Here is a 23,850-nt window from a genome sequence, read left to right on the forward strand (position 1 = left end):
TCGAGTGAGGACGAGTATTAGTCAGACCAGGTCAATCATCGGAAAAAAAAAAAAAGGCATTAAAAATCTGGAAAAAAAAAAAAAAAAAAAAGACGTCGTTGGAATCTGGAAATTTGCCAAAATCTGGAAAATGTCATCGAAATCTGGAAAATATTGCCGTAATTTGCATTTTATCGCCATAATCTGCATTTTTTTTGCTGGAATCTGCATTTTCTCACTAAAAATTGCTGGAATTTGGCCGAATCTAGCTAAATACCACCAGATCTAGCTAGATCTAGTCGAGATCTCACCAGATCTGGTCAAGATCTTGTCGGATTTGGCTTGTTTTTGCAGGATTTGGCCGGATTTTTGTATAGCTCCAGTCAAGTTCAGGTTGCTCAGGTTTTGGAGATGCAAACCCCCCACTCGACCTGCCGGTGTCAGTTTTTGAGAACAAAAACCCGTCGCCAACCGACTAGACCTTCAGTTTGGGCTGGAATCAAGTCGGCGTCGAGCGGTTTGGCTGGGTTGTCGGGCTCCGGTTGGGTTTGGACAGCCATAGTTGTTGTTGTTATTAATGGTGGTTTTTAGGCCTTATCATTTTTCTCTCCCCTTCTCCTCCTAACCAAACATTCTTTCTACCCATTTTCTCTCCTATTTTTCTCTTTTTTTGCATCCTCCCCAAAATCATCCCAACCAAACATACCCACTAAATAAAATAAAGACTCTAAAGTCTTCACAAATTATATGAAATTATATCAAACAATATGTGTGCGCATAGCCGGCTTAAGATAGTAGGGAAATAATTTTAAAGGGTTCTATTTATATCTAAATATAACTTAAATAATATTTAGTTTGTTTTTTATATTATAATTTTTTATTTCAAATATATTATTAATATGATTAAATCACTCAAAGTAAGCTAATGATTAAATCACTTAATGGGTTGGGTTTTACCCGACCCGCAAAACAAATGGGGCGGGTTTGGGTTTTAAAAATCCAACCCATAGTGGGTTCGAGTCGAGTGCGGGTATTATGCATACTCGCCCCGAACCTGACCCGTATACATATATTATATAAAATTTTTTAAAAACTCTAACTATAAATACTAACTTTCTCATTTCTCTAACCCTAATCCTTCATTCTCATCCCTCACTCTCAACACTCAGCTGCCCTCCCTCTCCCTCACTCTCACTCTCATTTGCTGTCGCTGCCCTCCTCTTTGCCACCCCCACCTCGTTGTGACATTCCCTCCTCCACCTCACCGGTCCATCCTCCTTGCCTACCTCACTGCACCACTCACTTTCTCAAACTCCACATCCTGCAATGCTCTCTCACTTTTTCATAGCAAACTCTCTCTCTCACAAATCCAAACCCTAGTCGCCACCATCTCTTTCTAGAAATTTGATTGTGGATGTGAGTTTTTGATCTATAGTTGTGATGGTGTGGGTTTTGATCTATGGGTATATGGGTTTTGATTTGTGACTGTGGGCACATGAGTGGGTTTTGATCTGTGACTGTGATCTGCACTTCTTTTTATCCTTTTATCTCCTTTTTTTTTGGGTTTTGTTCTCTCTCATTGCAAAAAAATAATTAGGATTTCTATATTATGATTTGTGAATTTGGGTAGTTGTGTTTGTAGTTGAAAATGAAGAAAATAGAAAATTGAATTTTTTTTTTCAAAGATTTGGCCCTCTAGTTCAGGCTTGAAAACAAAAAAATAAAAAAAAAATTAAAAAAAAAAAATTAGGGGCATGGTGGGCAAGGCTCGTGAGGGCCTAATGGGGTAGGTTCAAGGGTAAAAAAAAAAAAAAAATCTATTTAGTAAACAGGGTGGATTTGGGTTTTACGGGGTGGGTGGCAAGTCAGGTTCGAGTTTAAAGAAACCCCAAATCAGACCCGTTGTCATTCTTGGTATATAGAACCTACTGTAGTAGGTATGTAAAATTAAAAAAAAATATTATTTTATTTCCCATTTCTTCTCTTTATGACTATCTGACTCTTTTGTTTTCTCTCCTCTCTCTCTTCTTTCTTTTTCTTTTCTTCTTCTCTGACTCTTCTTTTTTCTTCTTTCACTCTTTGACTCTCCTCTCTTCTCTATTCTTTCTTTGACCCTTTCTCTCATGATTTTTTGGCAATGGATTGGTGGTGCTATGGATGGGTGGTGGGTCTCGCGGTTTGAGTGGTAGTTGGTTGAGATTTTGGGTCGGTGGGTTGCGATTTGGGTTTCAATGGAGGTGGTAGGCAGAGTTCTGGTGGTAGTTGCATTGGTGGTTGTGGTTTGCGATCTAGGTTTCGGTGGTGTGGTTGGGTTTTTGGTTTTTGTGTTTTAAATCCCTGTTCCAATGGTGGTGTCCATTTAGTGTTTCAAGGGTGGTGTTGGTTGATTGTTTCTATGTTTATTTTGAATTTGGATCACTTGTTGATTTTTGTATTAATGGATTTGGTTGTTGGGTAGTAGAAAGAGACAGAGAGAAGAGGAAGATTGGTTGCTGGTAGGCAATAGCAGAGAGAGATAAAGAGAGAGAGAGAGAGAGGAAAAAAATAGATAGAGAGGAAGAGAGAGAAAGAATAAATAAATGAATAATATTGGTTGGGATGTGAAAAATAAGAATTGGAATGTTGATGAGAATGCAAATTGTCATATTTTTCTCCCTTAATGTTTAGTCTTTTATACTTATTTGGTGCCTAAATGTACTCATTATTCTTATATTTTGATTTATGATGCAAATAGAGGCATTAAGTGCAAAACGTAGCTAATTGGGTGATTTTGGACAGTTTTGGTATTGCTTCGTAATTTGGGCATAACTCTCTCATCAGAGCTCTGATTGAGATGATTCAGATGCTATGGAACGCCAAGAAAAATCTCTACAACTTTCATGTTTTGAGTTTTGAGAGATATTGGCTGCATCAAGGTCGAAATTGGGCTTGAAGTTACTACACCTGCATTGCTGACGTTATGGAATGTTCCTTTGCTTGAAATTCTAATACATGATGCGATTTATTTTCAGAAGCTTCCAGATCTGGTGCACGAAAACTCCAGCTGAAAAACACTAATTTCCTAGTTATATTAGGACTTTGTTTTGTTTTTAATATTTTCCTTAATTAGTCAGATTTGGATATTATTATTTAGAATATTTTTGGGAGATTTTGTAGGCTTGGGAAAAGGGGAATTAACGTGTAAAAGAGGGGAGGAGAAATCAGATTGGACACACACACACCTCTCTCTCCCTTCTTCTTTAACTTCTCCTTTGAGTTTTCATCGTGGACTTTCTTGGCTAAACTTTTATACTTGGTCAAAAGAAACTGAAGTCTCGGAATTAATAAAATTGTGAAATCTAATTTGTTTTTATTGTTTAATTTATGCTTTGAATATTGGATGTTCTTTTGTGCCTATTTTCATGATTGTCTCGTTTAATTACTAGAAGGCCTACTAGTTTATTATTCGTTGCAATCTACTACTAGGTTAGATATCAAATCCGTAATTGTTTGATCTCTCTAATTTTTGAAACAACCAAGATTTAATGATTTGTTGCATCAGAAATTATTAGATTTTAGGAAGAATGCTCAACTAAATTAAATGCAACCACTTGTGCTTGTGTTGTTTAGTTTCATCAATCTCTCTAATTATTAAGGTTGCTGCTAGATTAAACCTTTAGCGCTTGTCTTGGGTTGTTTAGTAGTTAGGGTTAATTAGATCACTTGTTTTGTAATTAACTACAACTAAGGAGAAATAGGAAAATAGTTCCAACGGTGCATATTCAAAGTGTGAATTGATATATGCTTGCATCGATGATCAGTTATAATATTCTGATGGTGGATGTTGACTTAGACGAAGGTTTGTTCTTTTGATTGATTTCAATATTTTAATTTGAATTGTTCTGTAGTTGTTTTTCTTAAAATTGTTTCCATTATACTCAAACCCCCCCTCCTTGTTCACATAGCATAAAACTAGGCTAGACACTCTCTGTGTGAACGATCCTTACTCACACCACTACACATGTATTTTTAGGAGTATAAGTTTTATTTTTGGTTGCCTGTGACAGCACACCAAATGTTGCGTATATTGTTTAATGGGTTGGTAAAATAAATAAAGTAGTGTTTGAAAATATAAAATAGGTCTTTTTTTACATTCTCTGATGTAAATGCTCTAAGAGATGAAAAAAATATACACATAACTTACATTTTTAATTTTAATTTAAAGCACCCATATTTGGAAAAGGAAAGCACAACTGCACAAGCACTTGGCCGGAAAAGCCTCTCCATCGACGCCACTGTTAGAAAACTCCAATAGTATGAATAGTTGAAGTACAATGATGACTATGTCCAAGCCCATGTCCCCATAAGTACTTGAGCCCTCCAAGCTCTAACTAGCAATTGGCTTCATCGTGTTGGAAATATTGTGAGATGCGAAAAACAAAATAAAAATAGCACACACACAAAGGCAATCACACGACACAAAAAATAATGTGGTTTAACAATTTGCTTACATCCATGGAGTTGTAGTGCTTCACTATGTTCAGGGAAATTATACAAAATGAGGCAGTACAATTAAAAAATCTCCCAAGCCTTCACTTCATGGACTAAGCCTCAAAAATCTCCCATTAATAAATAGTAACACTTCTATATTAGGTCAGGTCATAATCTGGATTAAACCCAAATCCAGGTCATAATCTGGATTAAACACTTCACATAGCCCAACACATTGAGCCATTTCTTCAACTAGCTTTCCAAAATCACCACTATTGAGCCGCCAATGGAAAGATATGATTTGGATTTGAACTTAGGCTCCAATGGTTTCCATGCCTTCAATAACCTCACAACATTATGTGTTTGGTAATGGAAATGATAGTTACAAATTTTTCTCAAGAATATATCATTTGTAAGAGAAATGGAGAAGTGAGAATATGAAGGAATTTAGGTTCTAGTCGAAGGCTCTCTCTCTCAACAAAACGAAATGGTTAAGATGAATAAAATGGACTCTCTCTAGGTGTATATACTTAGCTTTGACTGATTTTTCACGTCGAGCATGCACAATGTTAGAAATACTGAATGATTGTATTGTATTTCTCAAATAATAGAATATACATAAGTGCCTTTATATAGGAGGCAGAGTGTGTAGTACAAGTAAGTGTACTATACAAGTAAACAAGGTGGGGCCTAAAACCCACATACCCTAATACACGTTAACAGCCTCCCTCAAACTCAAGGTGGATGTGAGACCAACTTGAGGTTGTAAACCAAAGTGCGAAGACGTCCCTTAGGATGTGACTTGGTGAAGATATCTGCAAGTTGATCTTTAAAAGAAACTGAGATTAACTTGAGAGCACCATGGATAAGATGATAACGGATAAAATGATAATCGATCTCGATGTGTTTAGTCCGTTCATGGAAGACATCATTGTGAGCAATATGAATAGCACTCTGGTTGTCACAATAAAGAGGAGTAGCAGAGGATGTGGATACACCTAAGTCTTTGAGAAGCCACCGTAGCCAAAGGAGCTCAGATGTGGTATCAGCAAGGGCACGATATTCTGCTTCAGTACTGGAGCGGGCCACATGAGTTTGTTTCTTACTTCGCCAAGAAATCAGAGAAGAATCAAGAAGAAAGCAATAACCAGTGGTGGACCTACGATCAGTGGGATCTCCTGCCCAATCAGCATCAGAAATTGCACGGAGTACAAGAGGAGACTGAGCAGAGTAGAAAAGACCATGGAAGAGAGTGCCTTTTAAGTATCGAAGAATGCGCAGAACAGCAGCATAGTGAGTCGATCGTGGAGCAGACAGATATTGACTCACCTGGTGAACAGCATAGGAAATGTCTAGATGAGTGACAGTGAGATAAACTAGGCTGCCAACTAAGCATCTGTAAAGAGAGGGATTAGACAACGGTTTCCCCCCTGACGGAGTCAGATGCGCATTAAGCTCAACTGGAGTGTCAACAGTCTTGCTATCAGTGAGTCCAGCTTGAGACAAGAGTTTAGAGGCATACTTGGCTTGAGTAATATAAAGTTCATCTGTAGAATGAGTGATTTCAAGATCCAAGAAGTAGCTAAGATGTCCAAGATCTTTCATCTCAAATTGCTGACTGAGAAAATCCTTGAGTTCTTGAATGCCACTGAGGTCATCACCAGTTATGATCATATCATCCACATACAGGAGAAGTAAAATAGTGCCTTTGTCAGTGCAACGAAGAAATAAGGCAGAATCATAATGACTGGCCATGTAACCTAAGTGAGAGATGGTAGAGCTGAATTTGGCAAACCAAGCTCGTGGAACTTGTTTAAGGCCATAAAGAGCACGCCGAAGGTAACAAACCTTATTTGATTCAACAGAGAGACCAGGAGGAGGTTGCATATAAACTTCTTCACTTAAATCCCCATTAAGGAATGCATTTTTGACATCCATCTGAAAAAGGTCCCATTTTCTGGCAGCAGCAACAGCTAAGAGAGCTCAAACAGATGACATACGAGCAACCTGAGTCAAGGTCTCTTCATAATCAATCCCATACTCCTGTGTAAAACTTTTTGCAACAAGACGAGCTTTGTAATAGAGCGAGTCTTAATCTTGTAGATCCACTTACAACCAACCACAGATTTCCCAGGAGGGAGAGTCACCAAATCTCAAGTATGGTTTTTAGATAATGCATCAAGTTCCTCTTTCATTGCAATCTGCCATAAAGGGTCAGTGGAAGCCTCACGATAGGTGTGAGGCTTATGCAGTGTAGCAAGGGCAGTGTAACAATGATAATCAAGTACATGTGTAGGAATGGATCTTACCCGAGTTGAGTGACGAAGTGGAATGTCTTGTGCAAGATCTTCAAGCGGAGCAGGAGCAGGGGACCCAAGCTCAGGGTTGGGTAGCTCGTCTTCAACTTGTGCATCTTCCACCTGTTCATTAAAGGGTGAACTAGGAAAGGGATCAAAGGTATCTGGTGGTTGGATAGAGAAGTCTATAGGAGGATCAGGAGCAGTTACAGAAGGAATATGTGTCTCATCTGGAAAAAGATCTAAAACAGAGGAGGAAGATAGGGAGGCACGAAAGTGAGAGAGCTCGACAAAGGAGCGATGTTCCCAAAAGACAACATTGCGGGAGATACAAAGATGATGAGAGACAGGATCATAACACCGATACCCCTTTTGAGTTTCGCCATAGCCAAGAAAACAACAAAGCCTTGACCTAGGCTCAAGTTTGTTATGCTCATATGGCTGAAGAAGAACGAAACAAGCAGAATCGAAGGAGCGAAGGTGGTGATAGTTTGGAGGTGACCCAAAAAGGCGCTCATATGGAGTTTGATTTTGAATAACAGGACTTGGAATGCGATTAATAGCATGAACAGCATGAAGGGCAGCTTCACCCCAAAAAGGAGCAGGAACTTTAGCAGAGAGAAGAAGAGCACGAACAGTGTCAAGAATATGACGAAGTTTTTGTTCAGCTCTACCATTTTGCTGAGAGGTACCTGGACAAGTTAGTTGATGAACAGTGCCATAGGAATGCAAAACAGCTTGGAAAGCATATTGAGTGTACTCAAGAGCATTATCAGATTGAAAAATTTTGATACGTTTGGAAAATTGAGTTTCAACCATTTTTGCAAAATTAGAATATACTTGCAATAACTCAGAACAATGTTTTATATTAAAAATCCAGCTATAGTGAGAGTAATCATCAACAAAGACAACAAAATATTGAGACCCACCAATACTAGAGACAGAGGAAGGCCCCCAAACATCAGAATGAATAAGGTCAAAGATATCAGTGGATATTGATTCACTAGTATTGAAAGGCAAAGCTGGTTGTTTTCCTAACTGACATGAAACACAATCAAAATTTTCTGTAGACATTAAACCTAACAAACCTCTAGAAGCTAATTGTTGTACACGAGAGGAAGATGCGTGACCAAGTCGAGTATGCCAAAGTGCAAGGGAAGGAGTAGAAGAAACTGCAACAGCTGCAACAACAAAAATAGGAGCAACAAGTGGAAGACGAAGGTTGTCCACGGGAAACATACGCCCAACTCTGGGACCGGTCCCAAGCTCCTGTCCCGTCCTTGGATCCTGCACAATACACCCAGAATAATCAAAGATAATGTGATAACCTAACTCAGCTAATTGCCCCACAGAAAATAAATTGTAAGAAAGGTCAGGAACATTAAAGACACCAAGAACCGAGAGATTGGAGGTCGAAACGGAACCTATATTATGACCAGACATAGTGGCACCATTTGCTGTGTGAATATTAAGAGGGTGTGGTGCAGGTTTAAGTTTAGAAAATAAGGACGAGTAAGGAGTCATGTGATTGCAACAAGCAGAATTCATAAGCCAAGAGGAAGGAGAGATACCAGATAAAGTTGAGAGAGAAGAGGAATAAGATGCATTACCAACCATACGAATGACATTGGCGATGATATTTTTAAGGTCATCTGTGGACATGGTGAAAGTGCGTCTTGAAGACTTAGACTGTGCAGAGACGGGAGCCATTGGTTGGACACTTTCAGTGTTAGCAATAGTAGCAGCGGAAATTGACACAACTGATTTGTTGTAATGATAGCAAGTCTCAATATTGTGGCCAAAACGCTTGCAAAAACTGCAAAAACGTTTGCTGGATCGTTGGCGACGATTATTGCAACAAGAAGAAGACCTGTCCTTATTTTTCATTTAGAAGCAAAATATGCAAAAATGGACTGCAAAAATGAAATCTACGCGAAAAACTGGGTAAGGAGCACCTGGACTGCAAAAAGTTAACTCTGGTCAAAAGTTAACGGTCAACCTGGTCAAAGTCAATAGGATGACGTCAGCAGGCTGACAGGGGATGACGTCAGTAGATGATGAAGTGCTGACGCAAGCAGGTGACGTCAGCTAGGGCTGACGTAAGCAGGCGACGTCAGCTAGGGCTGATGTGGCAGGGATGACGTCAGAGATGACGTCAGCAAATAAGCCAGTGGCGCGTGCAGCGCGTGAGGTGCGTGGACCAGCTTCGCCGAAGATTCTGTCGGCGCGTGAGAGCGCGTGACCTGTCCGATGATGCCGTTTCTTCTCCGATGATGTAGATCGGAGAATGACAATTCTTATGATGTCGGCGGCAACAAGATCGGAGATACCCTGGTGGCGCGTGAGGCGCGTGGATCAACTTCTCAGAAACTTTGACCGGCGCGTGGCAGCGCGTGAATGGTCAGATGTGGATGTTTCTGGCGGCGGTGTGTAGATCGATTGAATATCTACACGATGATAGGTCTTATGTCCTAATCGGAGGTCAGAGGTGACAAATCCAATGATGGCAGTGGTTTTGACGGCGAGGAAGAGCTTCTGGCGGTGGAGATTCAACCCTGAGGACCTCTAACTGCGGTGGAGCAGTTGGGAGATGGCACTGAAAGGGTTTACTGACCACAGAAGATGACGCAGCGGAAAATACCGACAAAACAAGACTGCAAGATACAAGAAAATTAGAGCAGTGACTCTGATACTATGTTAGAAATACTGAATGATTGTATTATATTTCTCAAATAATAGAATATACATAAGTGCCTTTATATAGGAGGCAGAGTGTGTAGTACAAGTAAGTGTGCTATACAAGTAAACAAGGTGGGCCTAAACTCCACATACCCTAATACACGTTAACACACAATGTGTGTTATTTGTCATATTTGATAAAGCTGAAAAGTCCATCATGACAGTGTAGGAAATGACGTCTGCATGCTGGTCACAACTTGCATATATGATATAACAAAGATCCCAAATTTAGCATGTTATGCACCTCACAAGCAGGTTGTAGAATGCAACTTTGGCCGAGGTTTAACCGGCTCGAGTACATTTTTTCCAAATATAATAATGCCCAAGAAAAATACACAAAGATGAGATAATAAATACACACAAAATTAAGCCAATAAAAACAATGATTTAATATCAAGTTTAGTGTCTAGGCTTTCTTCACTACAACAAATTTGAGTTTTTTTAACATATTTTTATTTACGGCTACTAAAAAATGTTAATAAAAACCTTAAATTTTTACGGTTATACACAACTTTGAGTAAAGTAAAAAAATTCACACATTTATTTTCACAGTTGGTAAGTTGAGATAACTGTTGAAATAAGTGTTAAATAAATAAATAGGGAAAAGTTATATCAACAGCGGGATAAATGTGGAAAAAAATAAATTAAGTATTTTATCAACAGTTATAAAACGTTGGTAATAAAAACACGGAAGTTGTATAGATTCTACAGTGTTTTTTACTATTAATTTTTTTTTATCCTTCTCGCTCTCTCTGTCTCTATCGCTCTCTCACTCTCTCTCTCTCTCATAACTCTTTGCGGTCATGGCTATTAATCAATTTCAAAACCTTTCTATTTTCTATTATTTTCTAGGCAACCAAACAAAGTTCTAGGTTTTTTTTTTTTTTTTTTGATTTTTTATGAATTTCGTTTTGATTTCCTCATCAAGATCATCGCCATCGAATTGATTTCACCGTCTCGCTCCTCCTTCAGCAATTCACCGTTCTCCAATTTCGGCAGGTTCTTCTTTTCTCTCTCTCTCTCTCTCATTTCTTCAATTTTTTAAAATTTATGATTTTATGGTTGAGGATAATTGGAATTTTTTCATGTCAAGCACCGTTGAATTTGTTACTTCGTGTTTGTGTTTTGATTGCAATTTTTTGATGGTATTGTTGACGATTTTCTTTTAATGTAGTTATATAGTGGAGAAGAATAGGAAACTTCAGAACCAGTTTGAAGCCGAAGCTTCGACTTCTTCTCATGGTGGTTCGGGTTCTGTGAAGCCTATATTCGATGGGGTTTCCATCTTTGTCGATGGTTTCACGGTTCCTTCCAGTCAGGTTCAATCGCTTTTTATAATAATTTTCTGCTGAACTGTGCTTGGTTGCTGAGAAAATTAAACAAGAATAGTAAAAAAGAGATATGAAAGTTGGACACTTAGACCTTATATTAAATTTGTTCCAGTTCTTGGTCTGAACTCTGAACCTTTTGAATTATTTAAAAAACAGGACAATGACTTTAAAAATTCTTCTTGGGTTCAATTGGGGATTAGTTTGTCTATAGTTGAATCAAGAGACATGGATGTGAATGTCCAAAACATTGACAACAAATTCTATGGAACAATGTGAAGGATTACTTTAGAAATTCTATTGTGTTTATTCTATTGGGGATTATTTTTCAAACATTCACAAATATCTTCTGCTATTTTATTGGTTTTCTAAAGTAATTTTTGGCACTAATTGTAAGGGGAAGGATTCTCTTGCTTTGAACAATGTGACAACAAATTTTGGAAGTGGGTAGTTAATAGTAATTAATTATGGTGGTGGACTACTTATTTTGGTGGTGGGCTTGAGGAAAGGTACAAGAACATAACGTGGATGCCTAGGCTGACTTGGGCTTGATTCCCTTGGTGCACTGCATGTGTCCCCAACTGGACACATCCACCAAGAGGTGCAACAGACAACCGTTCACTTCGATTTATTCCCCATCCAAGCAAACCCATCTCTCTTATAAGCTCAAGCCTATGTTTAGCCCATGAACATGAAGATGGGTTAAAGTATATATGATATTATATGCATGTTTACATGTGTAAAATGTTTTAAATATACTTATGTAGACCACCTGAGATTGGATTGTGTAAATTTGTAAATAAGTTTATAAATGATTGAACTATTGTTATTAATTAATTAATAATATCTTTTAAATTATATAATTATATTTGCTCTATGTACTGGAAGGAGTCTTTGTGTTTAGACATCTGTGTGTTTGTGTGTGTTATGAGTTGAATTTTTGCTCTATTGTCCAAAGATTGTTGTCATGGCCATTGATTGAACGATATCTTTAAATAAATACTATTTTTCGTTAGTTATGGGATTGTTTTAGTAAAGATAGATTCCTGAGAAAGAGGGGGACAGGTTGGTTCAAGGACATGTTGGTCAAAGGAAAGATGGGGGGGTCCCTCTGTAAATCTACTGTTGCTTGCACTACGTAATTACTTTTAAATTATTGGATAGCTGAATTGGTTTTTGCATTGCTGAATCTTTTCATTGGAGCAGTTGATTATATAGCCTGTAGAATTAAACTGCAAATCTGGAATTATTGTACAATTATTGTTTAATTAATACAATTATACTTATCACAAAAATGGCTGAATTGCTTTTTACCCCCATTGAAGTTTACTTTCTTGACCAATGAAATGCTAGTTAAAACTGAAATTGAGTCTTGATCATCTGGTAATACCTGATTTTGCTTTGTATTTCAGCTGGCCTTGATTTGGGACCAAGCCTTAGGGAAATTTGTGCTGCAAACAGGACAGATGAAAAGCAGGTACCATGGAGTTCCTGTACTTTGAAGTATCGTATTTGAATGTGGCAATGAAACTTGATATTGATAAAGTGGATGATTAAGAATTAGTATCAATTATGTTTTATTTTTTATTATTATTATTTTTTTATTTTTTTTCTCTCTCTTTAAAATTTTACTGCAGCAAATAAAAGCACTTCTTCAGAGTGTTGGCACTTCCTTTTGCCCTGACTATTCAGATTGGTTTGGGGATGAAGAAGCTGGTGACACCCATTCAAGAAATGCGGATAAATCTGTTCTTTCAAAATTTTTACAATCTTATCCTGCTGATTATTCAACTACCAAATTGCAGGTCCTGCTACAATCCATTTTTGCTATCTTCTAAAATGTTAATTTTCATCAAATTTACTTTTATAATTTTCTTCTACAATCTCATCGATTTATTTAGTACATCTTTGCTTGATTGGTCCTGTGCATTGAAGTTCACTAGTTGCAATTTCATTGCTGAAAATTATTGATTATTTGTAATTCTTTTTGCTTCTTTGTGTTCATCTTGTACATGGAGTGATCTTTTTTTATAAAAGCATCAATACTTATAAAAAAATGCTATAAATGCTGTTTGGGTGACTTAGCCTTCATTTGTCGCTTATTGATGTTACTAGTTTTCAATTGAACTAGGAAATGATGCGCTTGATGAGAGAAAAACGTTTCCCTGCTGCATTTAAATGTTACCATAACACTATAAAAATTGCCTCACTGTTAAGTTTGGATGGGTAGAATCAAATATATTCGTAGCTAATGCTTTGGTAGATTTTTATTCTGCTTGTGGAAGTTTAGTTGATGCAAAAAAATCATTTGATAGTATTCCAGTGGAGGATGTGATTTCATGGAATTCAATTGTTGCAGTCTATGCAGATAATGGTTTATTGCATGTTTTAAGCACAAATACTAAGTTCATTGTCATCTACGGTTGCTCAAAGAAGAAAAAATACTTTTAACTTTTGATAACCCCAACTAGTAAAAAGGTAAAGGATGCTTTTGTGTGTGTGTGTGCGCGCGCATGCTTTTGGGTTGACTTGTTCTGATCTGAATCATCTGATTGGGATGTTTATAGGATGACATATTGTCTTAGAGAATCCTACGAATAAGATGTTGTTGATGCACATTTGTGGTTAACATAATTTTTTACTCTTAAAAATTCATGAGGGCCCAGTGTAGATCAGTAATTCACTAATTCTAATTGTTATGTGGCCATGTGGCATTGTCTTGGTTGTCTCTTAACTGTAGGCAATCGCCAATCTTTATGTAAAAACTGAAGGGGGCGGGGGGGGGGTGTTTAAAAGGTTTCCTACAGAAAGGGGAACTATGGTGATGTTTTCCCAATTAATATCAGTTATTACTGAAGCGCTCAAGTTCTGTTTCATTTTCTAATTACTTACATGTCTTCATTTCAGATTGTCATACAAGCTGGCTTACTCAAAGAAGGGTTATGTTCTGTTCAGGATGAGAGTGCAGGTCATTTTATCCTAACTTTAATTTGGATGCGAGTCAAATTATGGCTTCCACTAAAAAAGGAAGTGGATTTTCATAAATATATCTTTTCCTGACATGTTGTGGTCAATATGGTGGATCTGGTCAAAGTTCTTCCTTATCCATTGCATTTGTACGGTTTTTTTTATTGTGTTAAAAGAGTAGTTGATTGGTTGTTGTAAATTTAATTAGGAATTGCACAATTGTGTTTACATTATATTTTGAATTAGGTTATTAAATTTTGATCAATGTAAAAAGTGTATCCAAATTTATTTATTTATTTATTTTAAAGAAAATACTTATTTCAACATTTACAATCCGTTGACATTTATCTCAAGATAACCTTTATCGACGGTTGAGTACATGTAGAAAAAAGTAATAAGCATCTTTATGTGTTTATATTTCAACGGCTTTTAATAATACTTAGATGTTTATTAACCATTGATAAAAGTGAAACATTTTTTTCAACGGTTGCATAAGCCGTAGAAAAAAAATTTCGACATAGTTTTTAATGCCGGTTATCGACGGTTACTTTAACCGTCAAAAATAGTATTTTCAACGGTTTCAACCGTTGAAAATAACCAAATTTCTTGTAGTGCTTGTAAAGAAATCACAATGAAGCAAGCCAACTTGTGGAACCCTTCGTCATTAATCCTAAAATCCAAGGCCATTTTAATCTCATAACTCTTGCTTTTGTCAAATTACATTGTGTATAATTTCAACTCATCTTTTATATTATAGTATCTTCATATGGATATAATGAGATGTCGCAGTCCTCTTTCATCCATGGAATTAATCATCGGAAGAATTTGCTATTTTGAGCATTTCAGTAGTTAACACGAAAAAAAGATTGCAGCTTGGAGCTTAACAATTAACAATAATGATTGTACAATTATATATCATCTTATCCTTCTTTTCTTTGTATCATCCTCCAGATATAATTAATCCTCAATCCAAGGACTCAGCTTAGGCTTCCCAACATTCCTAAGAGCCTTCCAAACAACACTATTACACTTGAACCCTGACCCAAAAGCAACTTGCCAAATTCTATCACCATTCTTGACCTTTGAGTTTGCTTCCAAGTACGCCAATTCATACCAAATACTACTACTTGAAGTGTTCCCAAATCGCTCCAAAGTTTTCCTTGATGCCTCCATGTAATCCTCAGTGAGCTCCAAGTTCTTTTGTATCTCGTCCAGCACTTTCTTACTTGCTCCCAATATGCAAGCATGGTTGAAAGCAAGCTTGTAGTCAGGGATGTAAGGCTTGGCTTTCTTTCTAAAGAGCATGTTGGTAAAGAAATGAAGTTGCTCAGAAACAGGTAGGACTAGTGGACCAAGAGTGGTGATGTTTGCCTTCAATGCATGGCCTCCCACCTCAATTATCACATCTTTGCTCACTGAGATACCTTGCATATATCATTAAAGGAAAAACTTAGGTACATACTTAGGTATTATTATTTAGGTTCCTTTTTTAAAATCCAACTATGTAACTGCTTAACTGATGAACCAATAAATTCCCATCATCCAGGGAAGCCTTTGGATGACCAATTTGCCATAAACGTGCATTTAGTGCGTGAACCATTACTAATGGACGGACACGTAAGCATGACTATTGGATGGATATTTAAAGCACATCCTTAAACCACCAGAGGCATTACCAAAGCGATTAAGGCCTCCATTGAAGATCTCCAATGGCTAGAAAAGCAAAGAACTATATAAACAACCTCAAAACCTTACTTGGATTTTGGGACTTGGAGTAAAAACGGGTGAACCCGTACTTGGGTTGCTTAATTTTCAAGTCAAGGCAGGTCAACTCGTGGCCAATTGAACCTAAAATGTTTTTTAAAGTGATTTTTTTATTACAAAAATTGGTTATATGCATTTAGGTAACTTAATTCATTTAATAAAATAGTATAGTTATATAATTTTAATCCTTTATTGAATCACTTTCTTTGTATACTTAACTTATATTAAAAAGAAAATTGTAGATAAAAATACTAACAAAATTACTAGCAAACTTGAGGTTTGATTCGTGAGATGCAATTTATATTAAATATTTACTTAATTTTCTTTACTTAATATGTTAGGTTTTATTCTTAAAACTTTTTTTGTTTAGTTATCTTCTTAGGTAATTTAACTTTATTATTATTATTTTATATGAATAGAAATAGGCACACCAGAGAAGGTTGATAACTTGACATGTTCCACAATATTTAGTATTTTTATTTTTATTCTTTTATGTTGATGGTATCATTAGTGAATTTTAAATTATTTAAATATAGAAATTAATGCATTATTTAATTTTTTTAAAAGTATTTTGTTATTGGTTCTCTTTTATCTTTTCTTTACTTTTTTTGTTTTTTGTTCTCTTTTTTGTATTAAAAGGAACTAGGAAGACAAACAAGTATTTCCAACTCTAAGAGTATAAGTAAGTGGTTGTGAATTGTAAGTGTCACTCTTTATTATAAATTTATATTGTGTGTGTGAGTGTGTCTAATATTAATTTTGTACATTATTTTTTGTTATAATGTTATTTGTATGAATAATGATGTGTGTGGATATTTGTGTGTATAGTATAAATATAATATAACTTTATATAATTTAATAATTAGGAAAAAAAGAGGGTTTATTACATGTGTGTGTATTGTTATCATATTATAATAACTTTTTGTTATAAAGTCAGAAAGATTCAAGAAGAAAAATTGTAAAGTTAGTAATTGTTCAAGCATTTAATTGTTTAAGTAAACACGTAGTGTATTATTTTATGTATGAATAAGTATGATTGTGTGCGTTAATAATTAATATAGAGCCAATGAGTTAAGTTTATTCATTTAGTTTAAAATATTATCAAAAGGAATTCTTCTCATGCTACCTCCGTGTAATGAGTTACAGAGCCAAGAAATTCATTATGGACAATTGTGAAAAAGTCTTCCAACGTGTTGCACTAGGCTACTTGTCTTTGTCTGTATTCTCCTATATTGATCCACCACTCTCTTAGCCTTCCTGTAATTCTTGCCACAAATTTAGCAATTATCTGGGGCACAGTGGCATTCGGGGCTTGCAGTTCAGCAATACACCAGGAATACATGCTAAAGATCTCATCATGCCATCTGGAAGGAGGAGCATTGTCGAGGGTAAAAAAATGTTTTGAATTTGTAGTTGGCGAATAAGCCAACCTTGTTTGGTATTCTGGGATAAACGGTGGTGGGGGAAAAATTGGTGGCGGTGGGGGTGGGCGAAGAACATCATCTTCCTCTTTCTCTTTTGCTTCATTATTTGTCATGAACACCTCTTCTAGACCAAGATCAGACAGATTTAAGTCAGAATCCTCAATTACTGGAAGTATGAAAGGCTCTCTAGAGTCATTAAGGGTGAGGGAACAATTAAAATATTAGACAAACTTAACAAAATAAAATGGTCATAGCTACCCACATTGACAATAAATACTCATAATGAACTATCACGTAACAATTCAAAATTTGAAAAATGTAGAAGGAAATTGTAAAACTTTTTTTTTTTTTGTTGATAACTTGATATATTCAAGTTCTCTTTTTATTTATTTATTTTTTTAATTTAAGTTTCTTAATGACCCCCCTAAACAAAATTCCTAGAGTCGCCACTGTCCATTGTCAATGACGTTTGAATTATATAAGACAGACTTCCAGTTATATCCATACCTCAAATCATAATCCCATACCAAACTCATAAACCTAGATTCCTAATCACTCATCTAACTTATTCTAAAACAAACTAATTTATTTGAATAAAATAATCCAATACTAATTCAAATAAAGTAATCACATAACATTTTTATTTTTTATTTTTTGATAGAAAAAATAGACAACACAGCTGCTGCTTGTTTGAACCTAAAACCATTAGGTCCTGTTTGGTTGGGGTGAAAACAGGGAGGATGGAAAAGAAGGAGAGGAAAATAGGGTGGAAAATGAAATTTTCTCTTATTTGGTTTAGGAGAGAAAACAAGAGAGAAAGAAAATGGTGTGGAAAATAATCCCTCTGGGCCCACATAATTTTTTCCTCCCAATTATTGGGAGGAAAACTAAGGAGAAAAGATAATGTGAGTAATAAATTACAAAAATATCCTCATCTTTATTGCATTCACTTACCCTTCACTTTCCCATCTCTTCACATAATAGTCAATTCATATAAACTACATTTTCCATCCTCCCACTTTTCTCTCCAACCAAATAAAAAGGTTTTCCACCCTCCCACTTTTCCACCCCTCCAACCAAACACACATGAGAGAAAACCAAAACTTTTCTATCCTCCCAATTTTCCATCCTCCCACTTTTCCACTCCTCTGACCAAACAAAGCCTTAATTTATTAACACTACTCTTCTTCTTCAAATGAGAGTAGAACAACAACATATAAAACTAAAGACTGGCAAAGAGAGAAAACAAAATGTGTGGGAATAATCTTTGCGTTTCTATACATCTTACTGTACAAGAGAGACTGCATTTTTATACAATCATGATAAGTGTGCAATACTAAGTGACAGGTGTGTAGAGCAAGTAATACTATAATGCACTTATATTTATACATGACATAAAAAGGTGTATAAAAAATTGAGGGAAAAAATGCCCTGACACTCCTTGAACTTTAGCCCTCGTTTGAGAAGAAGGAATGTAATGGAATGGAAAGAAATATAAAGAATAATTGTAGAATATTCTTCCCTTCTCTTATTTGAGAGTTTTAATGGAAGGAATGAAAAGTTCATTCCCATGTTTGGGAGTTTAAGTGGGAAAGAATGAGTTGGGTAGGAGGGAACACTCATTCCTTTCTATTCCCTTAAAATCTCAAAATTTTCATTCTCCCCAAAATTGGGAGGGATGAGAGGAAATGGAATTAAATTTGATGAATTTTTTACTAAAACTCCTAAAATATCCCAATATATTCAATCATTTTTTAAAAAAGGTAGGGGTCTAATAGTAATATTGTTATAAAATAAATCCATTGCATTCCAAACAAGATTACTTACATTCCATTCATTTTCATTTATTTCCATTCCTTTATTTTAAAACATCCAATCAAGGTTACTTAATTCTATTCAATTCCATTATTTTCCCTTACTTAAATACATTCAATTCCATTTCATTCCCTTATGATCATTTCATTCCATTCTCACTTTAGTCCTTTCTTATAGGCGTTTCTCACAAAAAAAATAGTCATTTCTTATAGGTAATGGCAGACTAGCTTATAGGTAGTTTGTTTTATTAGTTTTTGGACTCATATGATTACTAGTTTTTGAACTCATATGATTATTATTATTATTATTTTAAAAGAAATGATATGTTTACAATATTTTTACAATAAATTCTAAGTAGCAGGTTGTTATTGTTGGGACAAAAAAGTAATCTTAGTGTTAAGTTCAAATTTGAACCAATAACAACTAACCACCTATAATTTATTGTAAAAATATTGTAGACGTAACATCTTTTTTTTTTAAATGTGTCAACCCTTATTTTTGGGTGAGGTACATTTGCTTTAATGTGTACTTTTTTTGTTTCAACAGTTGCCCCTCAGGTGTCATGCAATATTAGAATTCTTGTGTGACATTCATGTCTTTTTTCTTTTTCTTTTTTTCTTTTTGGCTTGGACTCCTTCTGTTGAATTTGAAGTCCCAATTAGCAGATTGATTTGGCTTTGACATTTGTCATGATATTTTTTTTTTCTTTGTTTTGGGCATTGATTTGTACTTATGCAAATTTTCTTGCCTTCGTAAGATTGATCACTTATTTAATGGGAAACAGTTTTTTTTTTTGGACATGTGACTGAGCTTAGTAAATAATACCAAGCAGTCTACGTACCCGAAAGGGGATCAAGTCATTACATAGTTCAAGAATGATGATTTTTTTTGAAGATGTGACTGAACTCACTAAATAATACTAAGCTGCCTACGTACTCGTAAGGGGATCAAGTCATCACGTAGTTCAAAGGGGATTTTTAGGTGGGAGATTTTTTTTTTTTTGAAGATGTGACTGAATTCAGTAAATAATACCAAGCTGCTTACGTACCCGAAAGGGGATCAAGTCAACACGTAGTTCAAAAAATGGGAGATTTTTTTTTTGAAATATGTGGCTGCTAAACTCAATAAATAATATCAAGCTGCCTACATACCCGGAAGGGGATTAAGTCAACATGTAGTTCAATAAGGGGCAGAGTTTTTTTTTTTTTTGGTGCTTAGGCAGCCTCATAAAAAGATTTTCAACCTAGTGGGATTATTATTATTTTTGTGCCCTTACTTTTGCCTAGGTCACCTCATAGAAAAGTTTTCAACCTAGAGAGCTTTTTTTTTTTTTTTTTTTTTTAAAAAAAAAATAAAATAAATTTTGGAGCTTTTTAATTAACTTCTCATTTACACAAGGGTAAACACATTGTCCCTCACCCTTCTTCCTCGGTATCCTTGTTTTTTGGATAGGTGCATAAGCATGGTTGTTGCTTAAAATATGGCATCAAGATAATTCACCTCTTCTCCCATGTAAGGGTTAGGATCAGTGTACACCATTTTCACATTTCCATCTTCATCACAAAGTTTAAAGCATTGATGAAGTGCAGAACCAATTATGCCATAAGTGTGTACCCAAGGGCATCCCAACAACACATTGTAGGAAGTATCGACATCAAGTACGTGGAAAAGAGTTTCAAAATACAATTCTCCTATTTCCACTTTTAATGAGATGCTTCCCATGGCTCTTTGTCCAACTTGGTTGAAGCTTTGAATGGTCAAGTTAGATGGGGACAATTGTTTGGAGTTCATCCCCATTACTTTGAATGTCTTATAAGGGAGAAGATTTGCGGTTGATTCGTAATCCAATAGGATTCTTGATAACCATACATCTCCAATTGTGCCCTTGACATATAAGAACTAATTCTGAAATTTTTTCCCAAGTTGGAGGTCCTCATCACTAAACATTATGCGTGCCAAACATGAAACGCATAGTCTAGGTGACAAGGGTTGTGTGAGATTGCCTTCTTTTCGTTTAGAAGCATCATCTTTTGCATTTTGGCTTAATTTTTCCTTCTGTGGTAATAACAAATGTTGGCTTGAAAGCAAAGTTACTTCATCTACCTCTCATTCATTGTCATCAATTGAAACCATGCAATATTGCACAACTTCCTCTTTCATCTCATCCTCCGAATGATTTTGAAGAAATTCCTTAGGAAGATATTCAACTAGAGTTATTGGCAATCTTTTATATTGAATATATTTTTCTTCCTCTAAACTCATGCTTTTCTTTTGAGTGTTCTTGTTTTTCTTCTTGTTTTTCTTGGAATCCTTCTTTCTGTGGATTTTGACTCCTGGCTTCTCAAAGGGCATAATGATTGGTAATGGCCATTTAGCCATTTTCTTGGACTGCTTACCAATATATGTTTGCCATTCTTCTTCATTTCCATCTTTAGAGGAATTTTCCCAAAAGTCTAATTTTGCTTTAGTCATAAGCTCATAAAGACTTGGGAGACTACTTGACTTAGCCTTGACATTTAGAGTCTTTTTGATATTTTCAACATTATTTGGTTTTGCCCCTAGTGGGCAAGGCAAAGTGGACTTTGGTTCCTCTTCAAGCGAAGAAATGCTATTTGATGCAGCAGTTGGTACTCGAGAGGAACTGACCTTGATTTCACCATCATTTATCATTTTTTTAATTATATTCTTCAAGATATAGCATTCTAATAGAGGATGGCTAATGATTCGATGGTAGCGGCAATATTTAGGGTCATCTACCTTATCAACTTCAGAAGGTCTTTTAGGCTCAGGGAGTTGTATTGCTTTTTCTTTCATCAACTCATTAAAAATCTCTTCCACATCATCATCATGGAATGAGTATTTCGTTTTCTTTTTCTCTTCAAGAGTGAGCTTTTTTGAGCCTTCCTTACCTTTCCCATTTTGCCTTCCATTATTGACAAAGGTAGCCATTACTTCTCCATTATTTCGGGGCTTTTTTCCTTCTGTATCTTTTTCCTTCTAAATTACGTCCCCTTTGTGTGGTACTCTTTTGTCGGGCAATTTGTCTTTCAACATTGCTCGCTTTAGAGACCAATGCATTAAAACTTTGAGGTTCTGTAGCCCCTATAAAAGTGGCAATCTCTGGTAAGAGATTGTTTGAACATATCTGTACTGCAGATTGTTTAGTCAACTTTTTAGAACATTGGAGATTTAGGCTTCTCCATCTTGTAATGAAGCCATTGACACTTTCATTTGACTTTTGTCGAGCATTGGCTAAATCAATGATTGACACATTTTTCTTTGAACTTACAAATTGGGCAAGAAAGGCTTTTTGCAAATCATCCCAAGTGTGAATTGAACCCGGATGTAATTGCGTGTACCAGGTGAATGCGGAACCCTTGACAGATTGCATGAACTGCCTTATCAACAAGGCATTTGTCAAAGTGGATTCTCCACAAGCCGAATAGAAATGTGCCAAATGTTCTTGAAGGGAACCGGCCAAACCATCAAATTTCTCAAAGTTTGGTTTTTGATAACTGGTTGGGAATGGAACAATATCATAATGAGCTGGATAAGGCTTTCGACACCCATAAACGGGTACATTTATAGATGCCTGAAATTCTTTGATTCCCTCAACAAAGAGTGTCTTTGATTCATCTTGTGATATAGAACTAGATGATGTGTGCCCTTCTTTAGCTGTAGGCACATGAATTCTAGCAGATGTACTTGCTTGAGACGCTACTTGGGCTGCCAAGGCTGCTATTTCGGCAATTTTTTTCAATGAGTTTCCTTTGCAACTCTTGAAGTTTCTCTTCTAAATTTGTGGTGCTAGTTACTAGAACCGGCATGTCTTCAAAATCACTTGCATCTGAGATCTTTAACACTTTTCCAAATTGATCCATTAGAATTTATGGAAAGTCTTTTTCTTGAAAAATAGACTCTAAATCTCCGTATAGTGGACTATGAAAATCACTTTGTGTTTCCATAGTATCAGAAGAAGTGGTGGAGATTGAAGAATCATCGATGATGGATTGGGACATGAGGCGGGCCTTGGAGCATGCATGTGATAAGACTTGAGTATGGCCTTGGTGACATATTAACCTCCTTACAAATCTCTGTCACATTTTTGTGCTTTGAACTTGTCCCTAATCCAAAATTTCCTTCTTTTGCCAACAAATAGCCTGAGAAGAATGCCCATTTTTGAACCTCCAAGTTTGACTTGGCCCTTTTTGATTGTTTAGCACAAAGAGCCATTAATGGAAAGTGATCAAATAATTCAGAAGTTTGGCTTTCTTCTCTCCTTACACTTTTTCTAGGACCTGTTTCAAAGGAGGCATCAATGTCCATGGCTACATCTTTTCCCTTGACAACAGGATCACTCTTTGGTGAAGTTAATTCAAGAATGCGAGGCCGCATTACCTTTGGTTGAGGAGTCACATTTTTCTTTAGTGATGCCTTCTTCGAAATCTTGATAGATTTCATAGTGACCTTAACCTTCGAGGTTTCAGGATGACTACCTTCCCTTTCTTTAGTTGAAGTCATCATTACTCACCTGGTTGTTCCCAATGTGATTGGGATGGAGCCAATCATGATTTGGATTGGGAAAAACCTTGGGGCCATACCCATAGTGTTAGAGTCATTCACATTTGAACCCTCGGTTTGGAATTTTTTAGCTTTAGCACTTTTCCTTGCCCTCCTCTTCTTAAAAGTCTTTGAGGTTGATGAAACTTGGATGTTGGTCATGCGACCAAGGGTGAATGTCATGCGACAACCACTTGCACCTCGTGTAGTTGCAGGAAGCTTATGGAAGTAAATAGTCACTTGGGGAGCCATTGGTAAACCTAATCACAACACGAAGATTGATGTATAAGAAACATAGTTGGAGATGAAAAGGAGAATGGGTCCCACTGGGCATGCCAAAAATTATGTTGATGAAAATTGTTAACAATAATTTTTAGATTATGTTTAACAAACGTTGTCAAATTATGTTTAACAAACGTTGTCAAATTATGTTTAACAAGAATTGTTAAATTATGTCTAATTCATCAAACATAATTTCACCCATAGGCCTTTTGGCGTATGAGTTTT

The 23,850-nt window shown here is 36.0% G+C and overlaps 1 long non-coding RNA gene across 1 annotated transcript; it reads left to right on the forward strand.

Annotated features, from left to right (window-relative positions):
• Window positions 1-10,217: 10,217 nt before the first annotated feature.
• Window positions 10,218-14,072, forward strand: LOC115967860. Its single transcript, XR_004086573.1, has 5 exons — window positions 10,218-10,484; window positions 10,660-10,804; window positions 12,226-12,290; window positions 12,451-12,618; window positions 13,721-14,072. It is a non-coding gene; the product is annotated as an uncharacterized LOC115967860 (long non-coding RNA).
• The last annotated feature ends 9,778 nt before the right edge of the window (window positions 14,073-23,850 follow it).

This window comes from Quercus lobata, chromosome 11 (genome assembly GCF_001633185.2).
Source record: "Quercus lobata isolate SW786 chromosome 11, ValleyOak3.0 Primary Assembly, whole genome shotgun sequence".
Classification (NCBI taxonomy): Eukaryota; Viridiplantae; Streptophyta; class Magnoliopsida; order Fagales; family Fagaceae; genus Quercus; species Quercus lobata.